The 20,416-nt window shown below is 43.5% G+C and overlaps 1 protein-coding gene across 7 annotated transcripts in view; it reads right to left on the bottom strand.

Annotated features, from left to right (window-relative positions):
* The window catches only part of SPATS2L (spermatogenesis associated serine rich 2 like), a 165,589-nt gene extending 145,415 nt beyond the window's left edge, over positions 1 to 20,174 (bottom strand). The window contains exon 1 of one of the 7 annotated variants that reach the window (XM_064586883.1): positions 20,156 to 20,174. The gene's annotated coding sequence lies outside the window, so the exon portion shown is untranslated. Of the gene's footprint in view, positions 1 to 19,618; positions 19,881 to 19,945; positions 20,075 to 20,155 lie in introns of those variants that run through there. The other 6 variants (XM_064586882.1, XM_064586880.1, XM_064586886.1 and 3 more) reach the window with 6 other exon arrangements.
* Between the last annotated feature and the right edge of the window lie 242 nt (positions 20,175 to 20,416).

The raw sequence follows: 20,416 nt of genomic DNA, 5'->3' as shown, positions 1-20,416 counted from the left end.
TACCACTGGATGAAGAATTACGGGTGGTTTTTTTTTTTTTCCTTTTTCTTTATAATTTCTCTGCTTTCCAAACTTCCTATAATGAGCATGTGTAATACTTTAACACTTTTTTAAAAAAATGTTTTTTTCAATCTCATGATATATTATGGAGAGTCACCTGATATAAAAAGTGAAAAGGCTCTGGGATCAGACAAACTTGGGTTCAAAGCCCTTTCTGGTTTGGTGCCCCAGATAAGCTACTCAGCAGCCCCTGCTGCCCATAAAACGGAAATAATAACACATGCCCTGAAGCCCCATTTTGTCTCCTAGAGGTGAGACACTGTAAGTGCTGAACACAGAGCAGGAGCCCAGTGAATGATAATGACTCTTCTCTCCACAGTACACAAGGAAGGAAGGCCTCTCTGATAACAGCAAATAAATCTGTTTGTGTTTATAAACTGACTTCAGGCCATCTGTTTATAGAAACACTGGGAGTTTTTAACAGGTAACTTTCAGAAATCTTCTAATAGTTAAAAGTTCCGAAAAAGAAGTAGGAATGAGTTAATACCCTACTCTCCTTTCTCTCACGATTATTAGGACCCTCCAGTCTACAACTCTTGGGTTCGCTTGCATCACTACTATGCCATCATGTTCAGAAAGCCTCTGGTTGGGATGGGAGCTGGGGGAGGTTAAGGTTAAGGCAGACCCACTGGAGCATAGGGAAACCACAGCTACCACGATCAAGATCTTTTCCATCTTCTCATTCCTTGTGATTCAAGTGAGCAAAATAAATTATGGGATTGCTTAAATGAGGAGTGAGGGAAAAGATTTTTTTTTATGGCTTTTCTTTTTTTTTTTAATGCTAGCTATGTTGATATTTTCATCCTATTCAGCTGAAGGTAGTTCAGTCAGTTAGGTTTATGACAAAAATATATGTACTCAACAAAATACGGCTGTTGGGGATGTGTTGCCCTTGGATATATGTTGCTGTACCTTGACTACAGGAAGAAATATTGATTTAACTGGCTTTAATATCAAGTCAGGCATTTGTTGACACGTGGAAATGAAAAATATCAAAGCCATGAAAAGCTTGATATATAGGTCAAGTCCCATTTCAGCTCCCTCCAAGGGGACTGTCCAAAGTCTTCTGCTGTATTGGAATTGTGTTCCAGTAATGCTTGCCCCAGTCACAGATAACATGAATTTTCATTATAATGGGATTTGCTACATAAATGAATATTGGTATAGATTTTTATATAGTACAATTTATTGTAGAAAGTACAGCAAAAAAAAAAAAATCATTATGTGTTTAACTTCTCCCTTTTCCCAACTCTGGAGGCATATCTTGCTTTCTACCAAAGATATGTAATGTTCTCTCCTTTTCAGTGTCTGATTACTCCTTATTCCTCACAGTGCCTAGTACAGAGTAGACAAGAAATAGCTGATGAAGAAATGAGCTGAATAAAATGTGGTACCAAAGCAAATGAAGGAAATTCAAAATAGTTTCCTGTGTAAGAGAAATAAATTTTAGAAATTGATTCAAAATGAGTACAGCAAGCAGGTTTAGCCATTCCCAGCTAGCATGCTCAGGTCATCCGGGGATCTGTGGGCCTTCAGGTGGCTCCCTATTGCTAAACCATCACGGAGGCCTGTCTAAAATGTTCAGCACACAGCTTACACACTCCCATCCCTGGGGAATGCCATAGAGACACTTCAATCATTAATTGCCTGAAACACCTTCATAAGATTCCTACAGCCCCTTCAGCCCTAGGGCAGCTAATGATCAAATTCTGTCCTTCTAAAGGACTGAGAGAAAGGACCTCCATGACCATCTTGGAGGCAATAAAAGGCAGAGAGGTTGGCCCACAGCAGCCCAGGGAAAGGGAGTCAGTGCAGCCCCAGGATTGGGAGTTACTTTCTTACAGCCAGACTCAGAAGCAGTTTCTGTGCCCTTAACTAGGACATAATCAGGGCTACGGGAAAAACCAAGAGAGACTTCTGAAGAGCTTGCTGGACATTGCCCAGTGTCAGAGTTCTTAACTTCTTGTTCTCTTTTCTATTCCCCTCCAGCAACAATGATTACTTTAATAATCAAAGAGCTTCCTATAATTTTTTATAAAGCAATCTAGTTGGAATATGTTTTTCTACCTTATAGGTTTTTTTTCTTAGAGCCTTTTTTTATTGAAAGCTACAATAATGCATCAAATATAAAAATTTTGCTTCTATCTTGGAACAACATAATAGATCTAAATGCCTATTTTCACAAAGGTCTTGATTGTGTTCAAAGGAATCACCTATTGATGCCAAGGGCTTCCTTCCCTCATCAGAGGAATAAACCATGGGAATGAGCTTTGAGAGACTCCAAGCAAGGCACCAGGGGTTTACAGGGCAGAGAATGGGCCTATCCCATTATTATTGGATAAAGCATGAGCAGAGTTAGGAGGGTCTGGTGATGTTAGCCCCAGGAATGGTGTATTTTTGCATATATTTTACAAATATTCCCATTATCCATTTAAAAATACTTTAAATGGTAAACTGGCTTCTCCTCAAGAGGGATGACCCATGGCCATCAATTAATAACTTAGAAACTCATCATAAAAGCACTTTTGAGTTAAGCACACGGTTTGCTCAATAAATTTAATCCGTCATATGCCCTTTGTGCAGTAGTCGTTATCTTTGTATGAGAGTGGAGGGAGCCGAGGGGCAGAGACAGTAAGGCACTCGGGCCCAGGTCAGATACCTACCACGCAATGGAGCCCACATCTTGAATCCAGTCTGCAAATTCATGTCCAATTCTCTGTTCACAGTTACAACTACTCACCAGTTGTATACAGAGCCCAAATTTAACTTGTTGGGCCCTTTCCAGCTAAGACATCATCATGGGGGACATACTCTCAACAGGTCAAGTTGGTGGTCATGTTCTGTCAAGAGCCAAACCTTTTTAGTTACTGGGCTGTGGGCGACACTGTTTATCCCTTGCAAGAACTAAAATGACTTAAGAAAAACTGGAACAATTCTAAGGCAAGAATGTGTAAGCTCAAAGGCTATCAAAATTCAAGAACTCAAAACCAAAGATAGCTTTCTTTCTTTCTTTCTTCTTCTTTTTTTTTTTTTTAAGCAAAGATAGCTTTCTTGACTAGACAATAGCTGGTTATAAAGTCTGCAACAAAGTACCTTTTCAATGTGAAATTTTACTACTGGATTTTTTTCGTTCATTTTTACTAAGAACTGAAGCCTACAAAATGACAAACCGGGATTACCCTATTAAAAGACAATTTCAATTGTTCCTTTGTTCTAAGAAACTGTGTTAGGTACTGACTGGCAATACCTACACCTTGATCTTCACATTAATTATGCATTTTTCCTACAAAATTGACTGCCACACTGCAGGCTCTAAGTCAGATCTGAGAGCTGCCAAGATAAATGTTCCGAATGGCTGACTTTTTAAAGACAACTTGTCAGTTCACCAAATAATTCTTTGGAGGTTTATCCCAGTATATTCGATGTCTCCCCATACCTATATCTTTAGCAAATACTGTAGCTCTTGCTGATGTATCATCTTATAGCTAAAGCTAAAGATGTTTCCTTTCAACCCCTAGTATGAAAGTAATGAAACTTACAGTTCCTTTTGACACCATCAATTTACTTTGGCTGTTATTATCACTTAATTCCTATACTGATTTATGTAAAATACTCTGATTCCTAGGGAGAGAAGTAATCTTGGCCTAGTCCACACCACTAAAACAAAGACAACTTTTGTATTATTGACTAAATAAATGTTTTCTTCCTGGAGGTTTGCCTTCATCAAATAATCGTATCGATGTCTTATTTCCTTTAGTTAACACCTTATTTTAATGAGGTTTGATTCCAAAACATATAAGAACATATGCCCACGAGAGGTACTACATGGAGGAAGCCAAGAAGAGTTCCAGCCAAGTGTCCTATCTTTTACGCGGTACCAAGTGACATTCTGTAAAAAGCACAATGGTAACTATTCATTCTGCCAGACTTGAAAGGATAGGCACGAACTGCATGCCAGAATGGAAAAGCTTAAGCTTTGAAATCAGACAGCTGCCTTCAAATACCATCTCTACCACCACTATCTCTGTGACCTTGGGCAAACTACTTATCTCCCCTCAGAGCTTTTTCATCGGAAAAATGGGGGTAACGGATTTGCTTCACACAGGTTGTGGAAGAGGTAAACAAGAATTTTGCTGTAAAAAACCTAGCCTACAACTTGGTATATGAGTATACACTAAGGAACTGTTCTTTTTCCACCTATAAAATGCCATTAATGATTCATTTTGAATCTGTTGTCTATGCACAAAAAATAATGTAAAGGATATTAACACTGGGGCTCTTTATGATAGCAAGGAATGGGAAATGGTCTAAGCATAGGGAAATGATTACATTAAGGTATAGTCATATATTAAAATATATGCAGTCGTTCCAAATATTTTTCCAATAATATTTTACGACAAGGGAAATTGCTATCCTAGAATTTAAGTGAGGAAAACAGACAAGAAAACCTGTATAAGAAGCTCACACTTATTGAGCATTCACTATGAGCCATGTACCATGCTATGCACTTTACATGCATTATCTTATTAATTCTTAAAATAAACCTATTAGATGCATACTATTATTATCCTCATTTTATAGAAAGAGAAACTGAAATTTTGATAGTTTGGGCTATTTACAGGCACTACATAAGAAGCATAGCCAGGACTGGAATCTCGAACTGTCTGATTTCAAAGCCCTTTTATTTACTTTTTAAAAAAGATTTATTTATTTATTTATTTGAGAGAGAGAGGAAGAGAGTGTGTGAGAGTAGGTGTGTGGAGGGAGGGGCAGGTGGAGAGGGAGAGCATCCTCAAGTGGACTTCCCACTGAGTATGGAGCCTGACAAGGGGCTTGATCCCAGGACCCTGAGATCATGACCTGAGCTCAAATCAGGAGTTGGCCGCTTAACCAACTGAGCCACCCAGGCAACCCCCAAAGGCCTTTTAACTAGTATGTCACACTGATTCTTCCATACAAACTTCCTAGGTCCGCCAGGAGGTAGTTTAAACACACACAAACACACACAAATGTACGCACACATGCATACTCAAAGCCACACCACATGCATATCTGGAAGGAAGACACACCAGATGCTAGCGATGACACTCTCTGACTGGTGAAATTTTAGCTGACTTTTAATTATTTCTTATCCATTTCAGTATCCTCTCCAAATTCAATGAGTATGCGTTGTTTTTACAATCAGAAAAAAAAAATTCAAAGAAGAAAATGAGAGTACTTTGCAAAATATACAGTATTATACAAATAGTAGTATCTTTACTTACAGATTTGAGTTCCTCAGTGCTACTGTTCTTTTAAATTATTTTTTCTTTCCACTGAGTCCAAGGTAAAAAGCATGTAAAAAACTATTTTGAATATGAATGCAACCAAATATAGTACAGGAAGAACCATATGTATATTTGACAGACATTTGATATTAATACAAAAACTCAAAGAGCTTGTGTGAGGGGGGTGGGGAAACCATCTTTTCAAATAATACAGAATTTTCCACTTAGGGAAAACACATCCATTAGTGACATGATGCCATCAGTAACATTCTCTGTCATGGTCATGTTAAGTGATATTGTCATGGAGCCATTTACGTAGACACCAGCACACTGTTTGGACATGCCTCAGCCTGATTACTGTCTATCCCAGAAGGTGTGAATATAATGATGTGTTGGAGTGACACCTAAGGAGTGATTTCCTGTCACACCACCAATTCATTTCCAGAGTAATGATTCTATAAAGAGAACTGAATGATGTAAAAAAAAGCAATTCCTTTGAACCAAACAAGTTCACATGAGTTGAAATTATAGACGAGGAATGAATTTATTTTACAAAATTGTTATTTTTAAATTAAACTAAAAATAAGATTATTTAGGTATGCTTTTAGTAAATTTTTCAAAAGAAAAACTGCTTAATACTATCTTAAAAGTGACTCCAAATTAATCGTTTTGCTTCATAATAGAGGTTCTATGATTGGCAATAAGTGGATCAACAACGATAGCATTACTGAGGCATTTGACTAAATATTTCCTGACTCTATCCTCTTAGACAGCCTGGGGAGAAGAAAGAAAACACAAGTGAAAGATTATCAAACTAGTCAAAAGAAAAAAAAAACAACTAACAAAATTCACATATTGATGCCAAGTCTCTTGTAGAAAGTCACAGGGCTGTCCTGGTCGACATTTGATCAATGAGAGAGAAAATACAATTCTCAAATGTGTAATTAATAAGTGAAAGAAGTACCGCTAATAAATTGAATTGAAAAAAATTAGAATTCAAAAATGTCTTGTTAGAGAAGAAAAGTGATTTGACAAAAAGGGACAATATGTAACAAGGATAAATGTAAAATCATCTACACAGGGTCACACAATTAACTGCACAAGTACAGAGTAAGGGAGACATGGCTTTGTAGTAGTTGTTTAAAAAAAGACTTGGAAATTTTGTTTGACTTTGGAGGTAAACCAACAATGCGCTGCCCTAGATTTAAAACGGAGGCCGACAGAATATTTGACTAGATTAATAAAAGAAGGGTGCCCTGAAGGAGTTTGTTTCCTACCGCTTAGAGAACTCAGGAGGAGGGTGTTGAGTTCAAGATCCTTGCTTTTAAAATGGCATGGGCAGAGCAGTGGGGGACTAGAGGAGTGCTGACAGGATGGGAGAGCTCAGCTGAAAGAGCTGGGACCACGTCTGCCTGAAAAGAGAAGGTCCAACAGCTGCAGTCAAATATTTAAAGAGCTACCACAAGAGAGTGGTACTCTGGGGCACCCCAAAGGATAAACGGAGGCAGATTTCAGCAGTTTTGTCTGCCTATGCTTCATAGTGGCAGCTGGCCGACTGGGATACTATGGACGGAATCCTGCATTTGGGGGAAACCTGAAAGAACCATAGCCCCCACTATCCCTTTCCAACACACATTCTATGCTTCTAAATACACATTAGTAACTTTCATGAAGACGGTCCTAGGGCATTTATGTAAGCAATATCTAAATATGCCTGCCTTGATAAATGAGAAATAACTATAAATTTAAATGCAATCTGGAAGAGTCCAGAAGGTGAAATTCTACCAAAGTTTGGAAATTATAAATTAATGTTGTCACGGCAATCTTAGTTGATATCATCCATTGCAGCTGAAACAGTTCTTGCCCTGGGACTATCAAAACAATAAGTGGGTTTATATATTCAATGTCACAAACCAGCACTCAATAATATTTTTAATGCTTTTATTTTTAATTTTTGAGGCAGTTGATTTGCATTTTCTCCTTGAGTGTTCACTATTTTCACATGACACTATGCTGAGGCTATGGTACTACAATGGGGTGGTCAATTGCACCAGGAGCTGAGGAAGTCACTGGGAGCCCTGTGCGTGCACTGAATCCAGTCCACCGTTCGGACTTCACAAGGGAAGTAAAAAGAAAGGACAGACTTTCTAGATCAGGACATTAGCAGCCACAATAGCCACCATAACATCTTCCACTTTTCCCCTAAAAATTCTAAGACTGCTCACATTCCTACAATAAACACTCATCGATCAGAAGTGGCACTGTGTCAGATCAGGCTATCTCCGTGCTGTTTATGGCACTTCAATAAACGGGTTTTCTCAGCTATGTATGAGCAATCACTGTAATGTACGAAAGTCAGCTCACACTGAGAAGAATATTGCCTCCAATCAAACCATTCTTTCCTTTAGCACACCAAAGCTTTCCCCCTTCTTGTAAGCAACAAAGACCACAACCAAAGAATTCCCAAACACCCACAGTTAAGGAGAGAAGAGTTCCAACAAAATAAGTGTGCGATCTGTCCCTGGTGTCTAATTTGTCTATGAATCTTCCTCTTCAGGGTATTTTAGTGACGTCCTTTATTTGTAACTTATCAACAAAGAATAGAAATAAAAGTTTATTTTGATGGCAGCACACCTGGCTATTCAGAGATCCAAAAACGTGCTTTGTTTATTCTTTTGTTTTTTAAAGATTTTATTCATTTATTTGACAGAGAGACACAGCGAGAGCGGGAACACAAGCAGGGGGAGTGGGAGAGGGAGAAGCAGGCCTCCCACCGAGCAGGGAGCCCGATGCGGGGCTCGATCCCAGGACCCTGGGATCATGACCTGAGCCGAAGGCAGACGCTTAACCGACTGAGCCACCCAGGCGTCCCTGTTTTATAGCTCATTTAATAAATCTACAGAGGACACCTCTACAGATGACATCCCCTTACTCCTAAAAAGAAAGAAAAAAATAGAATAAAAAACTAGTCATTTCAACCCCATACGATCTCTCTCTTATTTCTTAAAACATCAGCACCTGATCCCATAAGATCATTTTTAAAGATTTTTATTTATTTATTTAACAGAGATAGAGAGCACAAGTAGGCAGAGCGGCAGACAGAGGGAGAGGGAGAAGCAGGCTTCCCGAGGAGCAGGGAGCCCGATGCGGGGCTCGATCCCAGGACCCTGGGATCATGACCTGAGCCGAAGGCAGACAGACGCCCAACGACTGAGCCACCCAGGCGCCCCGCTTTGTTTATTCTTATATTACCCTGGCAGAGGATGTGAACATGCCCTTTTTCCATGCCTTCATGCTGTACTCATAATCCCAGATGAATACTTGCACAAATGCAAACCATTAGGTAGGACTGGCCTTGAGCGAAACGTGAAGGCAACTTCCTTATGGTCCTTTTTCACCCTTGGATGGGTGAAATCTGGCCCCTTGACCCAGATTGCTTATTTTCTTCCTTATTCATCTCAGGGAAGGGTCCATCAAAGTATTCAACCTAAGGAGCATGTGTCCAGCATGTTTAAGTTACCACTTCCCTAGCCTTTGCATTTTAGGCCCTACTGCTACGCACTTGATATCTCATTTTATTTAGTCACAACAAAACACATAGGTATCATTGATTTCACTTTATATAAGAAAACTGAGATTCAAGAAGATTAAATAATTTAAATAATATAGAAAGCCAGTTACAGAAATCAAAACCAAGTCTTTCAAGCACCAAATCTGTCCTCTTTTTTCTGATAAACCCTATTGATCTTAGGAAAGGAAACAGAGTTTGTATAATGCAGCCTTTCACGTGTTAGAGAGCAGGAAAGAGAAGCTGTTGATATCTAAAGTGCCCTTTCGAGTAATTTGGATTCTGAAATCACACCGTGAAGCCTGCACCCTTCTCGTCTACACATGAGACCAGCCTTCCCACTGGAGACAAAGAAGTGGATGTATCAGAATTTAGGAAAAGCGGCCCTCACTTTGCCTTCCCTGTCTCTTCCCAAGCTGCACATAGGGTACAAATGGGACCCAGAGACCACTGGGGAAGCTCCTTAGTAAGCAGTGTTTGGTGTCAGGGGTCTAAAACCAGGTAACAGCCAGTATCCAGGCAAGCTGTCAAACTCACTGAGTTTCCTGCCCACAGCTGGCAGGTGTCAGTATTGAAGAAGCCTGGAAGGGAGTAGCAGGGACTTACCCTAGGGCTTGTAGCTCAGCAGTAAGACTACTGTCCTAAGAAGGCATGGAGATATATGATGGGTCCCTTACCTAAGGCAATCTAGGTTTCCTACACAAAAACACAAAGCAGGGGCTTGGGAATGAGGGAGACAAAGTGAAACCTAGGGCACAAAGTGAAAAATGTGGTTACCTAAGAATGAAGAGAGTTATGGCTTCCTAGGTAAATTGCCTGGGCAAGGCAAACTGCAGGCCCAATCCCACGGACAGTCCCTGAGCAACGTAAGCAAGGGAGCTGGAACCCTCCTGCAAAGGGCTTAAACTCGTCCCAGATCCTACAGATGGGAGGACAATAACCACACCGACTTGGTTGCCATTTTCTCAGGCCATTTTCTGTAGATATATGACTTTCAAACTTTTATTTTTAGCACATGAAACTCTCTCCTTATTAGAATCTTAGATACATGCCTAATATATAGACACAAGTAAAAACAACTGCTCGGGGGGATTCTTCCCTGAACCGAAGGGGGCTCGACAGAACACAATCTGCAAACGACCAGGAGAGAAGGTGCTGAGTCACTCTGCCTATCAGACTTCGCTGGAATCTGATCCTGCTAAATTTTTCTCATGATAGTCATGATTTCTTGCCCGCACCTCCAGGTTTCTCCCTCCTGCTCCAGCCCGATAAGCTCTGGTTTCCTACCACTGGTCGGCTTTTCTACTGTGAAAACATAAAGCTCTGCAGATCTCCTAGGACACAACATATCTTCTGGGTCATTCTGGCAGCCCATATGCCCTTCCTCCAAGCCTCTGGGGCCAACTGATTCACAGATTGCTGCCCTCGGTATCTCAAGTGCTCTACTAGCAGTTGTTTGATGCACAATGACTCTGTGCCATACATATTGTTAAGGCTCAAGACCCACTGGTTCATTAGTTTGTTCAGAATCCTAAAGCTAGACAGTGGGGGAGCTGGGCCTTAGACCACCAGGCAGGATCAATGGCAGGATGGGCAGAGACCTAGGCAAAGCTCTAGGTGCCACACATGTTGGAGGCTTCTCAGGAATGTGACTCCACTTGCCCTTCCCTTGCTCCTACTGTCTATCTCAAATCTTCCCTCTAGCACACAAGTATCCCTGCCTGCTTCCCACTCCTGACCAGGACTGGGTAGCCAAGGGAGACAGATGTGCTTTAATCATGATTTCAGCATCGTGCACATTGTATGTATGACTCCTGGCTGTAGCTTTCACAATCTGTCTCTTTGATTCTGAATCTTATCTAAAGCATTTTGTATCTTTAGATTTAAGAATGGAGCAATTGCTGCTTCTTTATACCTGTAGGGCTGACTTAATCATTCAACAAGCTCATGGGCTTGGCTCATATAGGATGCATCTCCTGGGAACAAAGAGATATTCTATAACAATACTGTCCAATAGAACTATAATGCAAGCCACAAGGCAATTTAAAATTTTCTAGTAGCCATGGTAAAAAAAAACAGGTAAAAATAAATATGTGAAATTAATTTTAAGAATATGTTTTATTTAGGGGCGCCTGGGTGGCTCAGTTGGTTGGGCGACTGTCTTTGGCTCGGGTCATGATCCTGGAGTCCCGGGATCGAGTCCCACATCGGGCTCCCTGCTCGGCAGGGAGTCTGCTTCTCCCTCTGACCCTCCCCCCTCTCATACACTCTCTCATTCTCTCTCTCTCAAATAAATAAATAAAATCTTAAAAAAAAAAGAATATGTTTTATTTAAACTGCTATATCCAGAAGATTATTGTTTTAATATGTAATCAATATTTTAATTTGTTAATGAAATATTCTACATTCTTTTCCTCCTGTAGAGTCTCTGAACTGTGGTGTATTTTACTCTATCACATCTCAATCTGGACTAGCTGCATTTCAAGGGCTCGATAGCCACGTGCGGCTCGTGGCTGCTGTACTAGATAGGACAATTCTAGAATCTCTTCTCTGTTCCCATCCTTCCTCTCATTTCTTTCCCGTTAACAACTCATTTCCTCTAGTAGGGATGCTAGGGGCAGGGGCAGAGACCAAGATCATTAGAGAAGACTTTGATACACACACAAAGGGAGAGCCAAGATCACAAAGGAGCTTTTGTGCCACGCTAGGGAGCTTAGATTTTATCCTGGAGAAGCAGTGATTCTGCTGAAGGATTTTAAGCCACAGAGAGTCGTGATCAAATTTGCCTTTTAGAAAGGCAGCAGTGTGGGGAATGGGTTGGAGGCAGGCCAGGCTGAAGGCAGAGAGACCAGTTATGAGGCCACTGCAGTAATCCTCAAGAGAAGTGGTGATGGCCTGAACCAAAGCAATAATGGTGGTAAGTGTTCTAGACAGGTGAGGGCAGATTCCAAAGAGACTGAGAAAGATGGTTTCTACAGGGCTTGGTGATCAATGAAATGTAGGGGTTGAGGAAGAGGGAGGAATCTAGAACAACTCCCAGATTTAAAAATTGGTGAAGTGGGTTTCATTGATTGAGAGAGAATATACATTAGGAATATGCCATAAGGGGAAGTCAGGAGAGAGGAATGACTCAGAAAACAGGTGGGCCAAGTTTCAAGGAGCAGAGAAGGATCACTTAAGGCACACAGGTAAAAAATTAGAAAAGAATCCTGGACAATGGACCTGCCTGTTTTTAAGGTCAGAGGAGGCCATCATGAGAGGACAGGGCTGTGGGGGGCTGCACAGAAGGGGAGAAGGGGAGGTTCAGGTGCTGCATAAGAAACTATCCTTCTAACACCAGGAATGGGATGGAACACAACCAGACCAAGAGGGAAGGGGCCAGGGAGATTTTGGTTTTTTATAAAACACGAGGAGACTTACGCATGTTAATGCACTGAAAGCAAAAGGTTGGTTGAGACCCTAAAGAAAAGAGAGATAATAGAGCAAGGTCCCTGAGGAAGCAAGAGGGGATGCTGTCTAGAAAGATTAGCCTCAGACTAAAGACAGTAAAGGGAAGAAAAGGCGTGAGGAGGAAGAACCTACCATTTATAAGGAAGATATAATATTACCATTGCAAAACTATTTTTCCTTACTTAGAAATAGAAATGAAATATAATTATATAGGAAGTTTTTTTTTAAACTAGTACTACATATCATGTATAAAATCAGATAAATGCTGAACACAGAAGTCACTCGTTTCCTGGAGCCCCAGATCTGTGGTCTTGGTATATTACCAAGACTTTCCCCTACCTTTGGGCTTTACCTAAATCACCTTGGTGACTCAGGAGAGCCACAGCGGGTCTTTATAGCTTGTGGCCTCTCTGGTTGGTCAGTGTCTGTGCTGAACTGATAGGTAAATATTTCGGTATCACCACGAATTATCTGGCAGAGTGGTGTAAGAAAAAAGCCCAGGCTTGGGGGGACCAGACACCAAACAGACTCCTCTGCCACTTATCAGCCCTGCAGATTCAATCAAGTTATGTAACTTCCCTGATTTCTGTGTCGCTCTCTTAAAAGAATACATAATCCCAACCTTGCAAGATCACTATGAGGTTTAAATGAGATGATCAATAAGTGATACCTATTACGATGGTGATAATTGTATTCACTTTGTTCTGAATTTTTAGAACTGGGTGCCCCTGCTGATGAATTTGTGCTTTGCAACAATCAGCATCTTGATCCCTAAGGAGAATTAAACCACCAATCCTAGTGATAGGAAGGGCCCTAAACATCCTAATGGCCAGGGGCGCCCGGGTGGCTCAGTTGGTTAAGCGGCGGACTCTTGATTTCGGCTGAGGTCGTGATCTCATGGGTCCTGAGATCGAGCCCCTCCTCGAGCCCCCCGCTGGGCTCCACACTCAGAGTCTGCTTGAGGAATCTCTTCCTCCCCCTCTACCTTTCCCCCTACTTACTCTCACTTGCTCACTCTCTCTCTAATATTTAAAAAATATATTAAAAATCCTAATGGCCATCCAATGTGTGTGTCCTTTCTTCATCACAGTACATATTCAGTCTCGGCCCTCAAACGCCTGACATCTGCTCTACGCCTAACCCACTGCTCAACCTTTCCAGGCTTTGGTATTGCTCTTCAGTAACACGGGGGTAATAAGAGTATGTACTTCAGAGCACTGTTTTGGGGAAAAAAGGAGATAAGGCATGTATTTAAATGAGACACTGCCTGGTACAGCCTGTGCTTGAACACATTTTGTCATGGTGGGGCTTAGTCACCTCATGAAATAGCACAATCCATAACAGGACCACCTTTCTTACACTGACCCCAAATCTATCTCCCTGAAAGTTGTATCCATCTGTCCTTGTTTTACAGTTCGTGGGGTTAGTTCTACAGAATCAGAACCAGGGTTCTAGAGAACAGTATGTTTGCTCATTTACTGAGCTCTCCTAGGTGAACTGGGCAGTGTCTCACAGATGGCTGGGTCCTTGGGGCCAGACCTCTCCCTATGTATAGTTCTATTAAAGTTTCAACCTTCAGCCATGTTTCCGTAATGCAGGAGACCTTTTTGAGCATTCTGAGCAAGTTGGATGCCACCCAGAAAGGCACTGGTTATATTGCTTACAAGATTTATTTTGTGCTTTATGTCATGGTCAGTTCAGCACTTGGCACCAAAAGTAATTATTGCAGGGATCTGTATATCCTTTACGTTTCATTACTGAACACTGCAGCCCACCAAGGCCCAGGAGAGCTCTGGCGGGGTTTCGGCTTAGGAGCAGGGGCAGCGTCACAGAGTACTGATGTTACAGTCGCAACTCAAGAATGCCTGCCCCGCACTACCCCCTCACCCCGCCACCATACCCTCAGCCCTGTATTCCCAATGACAGCTGCTGAAATCTTTTGATAAACAGCTCAGACAACCGTCACTTTAGAAAGATTCCCCACCACCTCCCAGCAAAAGGAAATCTTCCCTTCTGAGCGCTCTTAGATCTTCATTTCCGGGATACACGTGTCATTTCTCCTGTTAAGACTATAAACTCCTTCCTGGCAAAAACAGTGTCTTGGATAAAGTGAGCCTGATTTAAAGTTCTTTAAAGAATTGAATTTTGTCCTGAACACAATATGATGGGTGTGGCAACTCTCTCCTATCTTACCTTTCATCCCTGGATGGATCCCCAGATGATTTTTTTTTTTTTAATTTACCAGGAAGTTTTAAAATGAAAAGGCTGGGCAGCCCCTGCAATACAGTCTGGGATTTTATGGCCGATTAGCTAAACTTGTATTTAACTGAGGACTCCAGTCTAATTGTTTTAGGTATAAAATGCTGGCATAAAGCCTGAATGCTTTTATTTTTGCTCACTACTGGGACCCATCACTCCACCTTAAAATAACGACAGCCTCCTTAATTCCAACTCACAACTGCCAGCCTCCATCATTATCTCGACTCTGGAAAATGCCGAGGCCTCAGAATCTCACAGCTGATGAATGGAGAGGCTGATTAGAACCACGGAAGAAAAATGGAAAAAACTCCTTGACAGATGTCTCCTTCAAATGCCTGTCCCTTTTAGCCAATGTCAACATTAATTTCTATGTTAACAAATATTTATTGAGGTCATGACTAGGTATCAAGTTGCAAGCTAGGCTCTGGGGACATAATGGTGAGCAGGATACAGGCAATATCAAAGCCCATCATACAGAAAAAAAACACCCTTACAGTTTATTGATTCTACTGGTATACTTATCAACAGTTTGCTATGCCAAAGCCCTGTAGATGGTTCAAGGACAGCATGCAAGTTCCATCAGTGCCCTCAAGGAACTGGCAGTCTAGTTGCAAAAGCAAGAATGAAGCACACAATATCATGGGAGAGTATCTGATGGTCTGAAGGGATGGTGCGGACAAAAGGGCAAAAGAAGAAACCAATGAGTAACGTGATCAGGCTGACTTTAACTTGGAGACAGTTGTTAGGTTAGAGGAAAAAGGAAAAGGCATTCTAAAAAGCAGAGCATGAACAAAAGGGCACAAAGTCATCTTAGAAGGGCAGTGAGATCCAATTACCAGGAAGAGAAGGTTCATGTTGGAAAGAAGTAGAAAATAAAGTCAGTAAGTCAAATTTGGGCAAGACTGTGAAGTATATTAAAACCTGGTTGAGAGGTGGGACTGAAGCGGGGGGGGGGGGGGGGCGGTGCATGGAAAGTATTTGAACTAGTAGAAAGAGCACTGGCTTTAGAATCAGAGAAACCTGAGGTCAACACAGCCTTCCTGCAAGGCAGTCCTTGGACAGGAGTTCTAAGGAGAAGAGTTTAGGAAGGCTGATGTGCTGGAAGCATGCAGAGTGGGGAGAATTCATTAACCAAGAAACCAAGATGTAGCCGGCTCTAGTCATACTAGAACAGTGATGGCCAAGGACCTGAGCTATCAGGGAGAATGAGGAATGTAGAGATGTGGGGACTGGCTCAGAGAAACTATTACAAAGGAAAAGTTAACAGGACTTGATGTACAGTTTTACTGAGGGAATGAAAGGGAGGAGTCAGGGATGGTCCCTGGATCTCAAGTCTGGGTGATGAAGAGAATGCTGAATATCAAGAAAAGGGAAAGTCTTTTCATTGTGAAAGGAACAGGGTTAGCAGAGAATATGAAGTTTGTTATCAGGCATGCAGCGTTTAGTCTGACAGCAGGACATCCACCATGAAAAGTCTATTAAACAGGTGCATAAATGGGAACAGAGTTTGTGTTAGTACTAGAGATAAAAACGTATATGCTGTAAGAATAACCATCACACTTAAGAATATTTTATTAGAAAATACAAATACTAGCTATTAAACAAAAATAATGAGTATGATATAAATAGAGAGAAATACATCTTCATAGACTATGTTTTTTAGTTATGGTACTTAGGGGATCCTATCCATTACCACAACACTGAATGAAGAGACTTCTGTAGATATTCAACATATGGCCTATTTACATAACAAGCATCACAACTCCAAATTAGCCATTTTGATGTGTCAAGGAAATAACACCTTCATAGCAGACTACTTCAAAAAAGGAAAGAAAAAAGAAAGGTTTGTTTTTCTTCTATAATTATGTGTATTGGGTTTTTAACTGTTTGTATCATGAAAATCACACTTTAATTGTGTGATTACACTCAAAGGCAGAACAGTGATGGGATGAATTGATTAGCTGAATTATGCACAATCATTCAGAAATCAATAAACAGACTCCATCGTTTAAATCTTCCCATATTATACATCAGCCCTCATGTTCTGTGCCATGCTGATAAAAGCGACTACTCTGTGTACAAAAATTGTAACAGCCATATGATTCCATTATCAGAGTCAGGAAAGGGTCTACAGAAGATGACAGGGCAGTGAGTAGGCCGTATCTATCTATTGCATACAAAACCCACTCCACATTCATCATATGGCCAGACAGGTGGCAGCAGCTTGGATCTTACTATAAGCAACCTCAACTTCTTCCATTTCATCGAAACTGTAACCAAAAGTTCTTGTCCTGGCTCACACCATGAGATGCTGATTAAAACCATGTAAAGATAACAGAAGAAAGACCACCAACATGCCTTTCACACATAAGCCATAAAAGAATAGTCATTGTTAATGGCAGTACAATTCTATGGTCACAGACTGAAAAACTGATAGAAGTTAGAACCAAAAATGAGACATCTCTAGAGCTTAACTTCTTATGGCAAGTATTTCCATCTGCACAGCAAAATTGATCTATGAGATGCTTCCGACTGGCGGCACTTCAAAGACTGCAATGGTGTGGCCTAAGCATTTTCTTTCCCTGATCACTATGAAGTGGCAGAACAGCTTCATGAGCCCATAGATACCCATCCCCACAATGGCCACTTGAAAATCAGTGGGAGCACAGAAACAGTCAATTTAAGATTTTCATTAGGGAGCTCCCTCAAACAACATGAATACAAAAGGAGTTTATCATCTTGCCTAAATTGGTATGTTAAACTAAGTTGATTCCTAGGAAATAATTTAATATTTTCAGAGGCAGGGATTAAAGAGAGAAAGAAAATTGGCAATATACTCCTTTCCCAGATGTTGAGTTTTTACCATTCTCTTAAACAGTCCCTGCATTCAAGTCATTTGTATTTTTATGCAACTTATCTTTGGGGCTAGTTGTGTGTGTGTGTGTGTGTGTGTGTGTGTGTGTGTGTGTGTGGTGTGGCTAGTCGTGTGTGTGTGCGTGTGTTTAAAGCCACACAGAGGGGTGCCTGGGTGGCTCAGTAGGTTAAGCATCTACCTTAGGCTCAGGTCATGATCCCAGGATCCTAAGATCCAGCCCTGTGGGGCTCCCTGCTCAGAGGGGAGTCTGCTTCTGCCTCTCCCTCTGTCCCTCCCCCCTGCTTATGCTCTCTCTCTCTCTCTCAAATAAAATCTTTTAAAAAATAAAGCCTCACAGATACAGAATTTGACATATACCTTCTCTTCCTCCATTAAATAGGTTCTAACAAAGGTTGAGTTTAATCCACAACACTAATTAGAGACTGCAGCAATATTTGCCTTGTTCAAATAGAAATTCATTCCTAAAGTTGATTTTCCCCAGTTAAAGATCCAATAAATATTATCATACACAGATATTTTTAAGCAGTACACCTACTTGATAAAACTGCCCCCATGCACACAACACACTGCTCTCTAGTTAAGTGATGGTTTTATAAAGCCAATGAAATACTTTATCCAGAAGGCCATCTTAGTCTTTATTTTCAGAGTATCTTTCACAATAATTGGATTTGTTACTTGAATATTGTTTGTTTTTTTCAGAATGAAGCAATTTCTGACTTCCTGTCCCTTCTTTTCCCTGCCATCTTGCCCATTCGCTTAACCTCTAGAAAACAAAAATCAATCAGAATGGCAATGAATTGTTCCTCTAAGACCAACTAAAACGGTATCATAAAGGTCACACGACAGTACTCTTTCAAATACTGGAATAAGCCTCTTCCTCTGCTTAGTTTCTAAAATTTCAGAGACCTTTTTTTCTCACTTTTGACCGGAATGGCGAAAGTTTTTAGCATAACACTTAAATTTTGTTTAAAAAGTGAAAAATATTACATATAACATTTTATGTGAAGAGAGAGGCTGTGTTTGAAGTTCAAGGTTTTTCACTAGTTCTCGAGCTACAGAATCTGTAATACACTCAAAGGAAAACGCTGTACAGAAAGAATCTTTACAGTGTCAGGTCTCCAAAACCTTGACATCCGCTAAAACCAGGACTGCTGGGAACTGAAAGCTCACGAAGTTCACGAACACACCCCCCCCCCAAGCCCCCCAAGAACGGGAAGCCTCCACTCGCGAAGATGGGAAGCCTCGGTCGCATCTCTGTCCAGGTGAAGTCTCAGCCCTGCACCTCCCACGTCTGCAGTAAGCATTAACAACCAGAGTGCGAGCGAGCAGGGCCGATCTTCCGAGACACGCAAAGTCGAGCGTGCTGAGGGCGCGAACGCTCTCCGCGTCTCCGAAACAACCGCCGCCTTGGGCTTCAGTCCGCCGCCTGGTCCCGAGCCCCCGCCGCCTCCCGCGGACTCCGGGTCCACCCGCCCAGACGCGGCGGCGCGACCGCTTCGTCCCGCGGTCCGGTCGCCCGGCGTCCAGCCGCATCACCCCGCCTGCCATCGCGGCGACTTCGCGGCGACTGGGGGCCACCGCATCCCGCTCCCGCCGGGCGCCGGGACGCGGCTGAGGGCGGGCTGGTCCCGACCGAGGCGGGCAGCTCCGCGGTTCCGAGCGAGGGAGGCGGGTGGCAGTGGGTCTCACTCCGTTCCGCGAGTGGAAGGGGGCGCTCGCACCGGAGAGGGCAGGCGAGGGACGGCGGCCGATTCAGATCCGGGGCGGGCGGGTCCACGTCTGAGCGCGGCGGCCACACGCTCGCCCCAAGCGCGCAAATGTGCGCCCGACTCGGCGCCTCCTCCCACCCGCCCGCTCTTTTGCTCGCGCCGGCCTGAGAAAGGAAGGACGGTGCCCTCCGCGTCCAGTCCGCGCCGCCAGCCCGCGTCGGCGCCGAGCGGGGGCCACACCCAGCGCCCCGGGGAGGCGGCGGGGGCTGGGCGGCTCAGGCTGCGGAACGCGCGGCCCGGGCCGAGCCTCCGTCCCGGCCGCCCAGGCCCCGCCGCGTCCGCCTGAGCCCTGCATCCCGGCCCCGGCCCGCCGCGCGGGGAGGGAGGACTGGGGGTCCCGGGCGGCGGCGGCCGGGAGTCCCGGGCTTACCTCTGTGCGGAGCGCCGGCCGCTCTGTCCCGGGCCGGGGGACGGCGATCGGGGGCGCGGTCGCCGGGGGAGGCGCGGCGGCGGTGGCGGCCCCTGCGGCGCGGAGGGCGGGCCGAGCGGGAGCCGCTGCCTGGGCCGCGCGCCGTCCGGAGCTCGCCCCGTGCTGCCGGCGCTCGCGGCGGAGGGCGCAGCCAGCTCGGCCCCCGGACTGGATTCCTTCACTGACACAACTCCGGATCGGCCCGCTCCACGCAGGGACACTCCCGCCCCTCGCAGGCTGCCCCCGCCCGCCGGCCGGCTGGCCAGCCCGCCCCTCAGTGTCACTCACCCGGGCGCACACACCCCGAGCCGGCGCCCCTCGCTCCCGCTCGCACACACAGAGCTGCTCACGCCTCTCTCGGGTTTTGTATCCGCTCACACGCACGTTCTGACACAGATGCCTTCCCTCCACACGCCCTCCCTAGCTCCTTTTCCCACCCCACTTTCTAGAAGAATCCCCGTACGGCTTCCGCACTTTGCTGGCTTGCCCCACACCTACCTCCTCGCCTTTCCCCAAACCTCCACCTCACTTAAACTGCCCCTGCGATTCAAAGATTTTGTCACAACCCGCACGTGTCGCAGGAGAGTCGTCCTCCCACACGGGGGAAGATGAACTTTGCCCCTCCTCCCCCCACCCACCACCCCAGCACTGTCTACGAATGCGGGATGCTTCTCCTTTCAGAAGGTAGTAATGCTTTCTGGGGCCGAGCCAGGTTCGAAAATGTAAACAAAGATAGCCGATTTCGAAATGACCTGAAGA

The sequence above is a fragment of the Mirounga angustirostris genome, unplaced genomic scaffold (genome assembly GCF_029215605.1).
Source record: "Mirounga angustirostris isolate CCGP_5_RB_7025 unplaced genomic scaffold, mMirAng1.0.hap1 SCAF_3, whole genome shotgun sequence".
NCBI classification, from domain to species: Eukaryota; Metazoa; Chordata; class Mammalia; order Carnivora; family Phocidae; genus Mirounga; species Mirounga angustirostris.
Note: the sequence above shows the minus strand (reverse complement) of the source record. Positions and strands in the feature narration are given on the sequence as shown.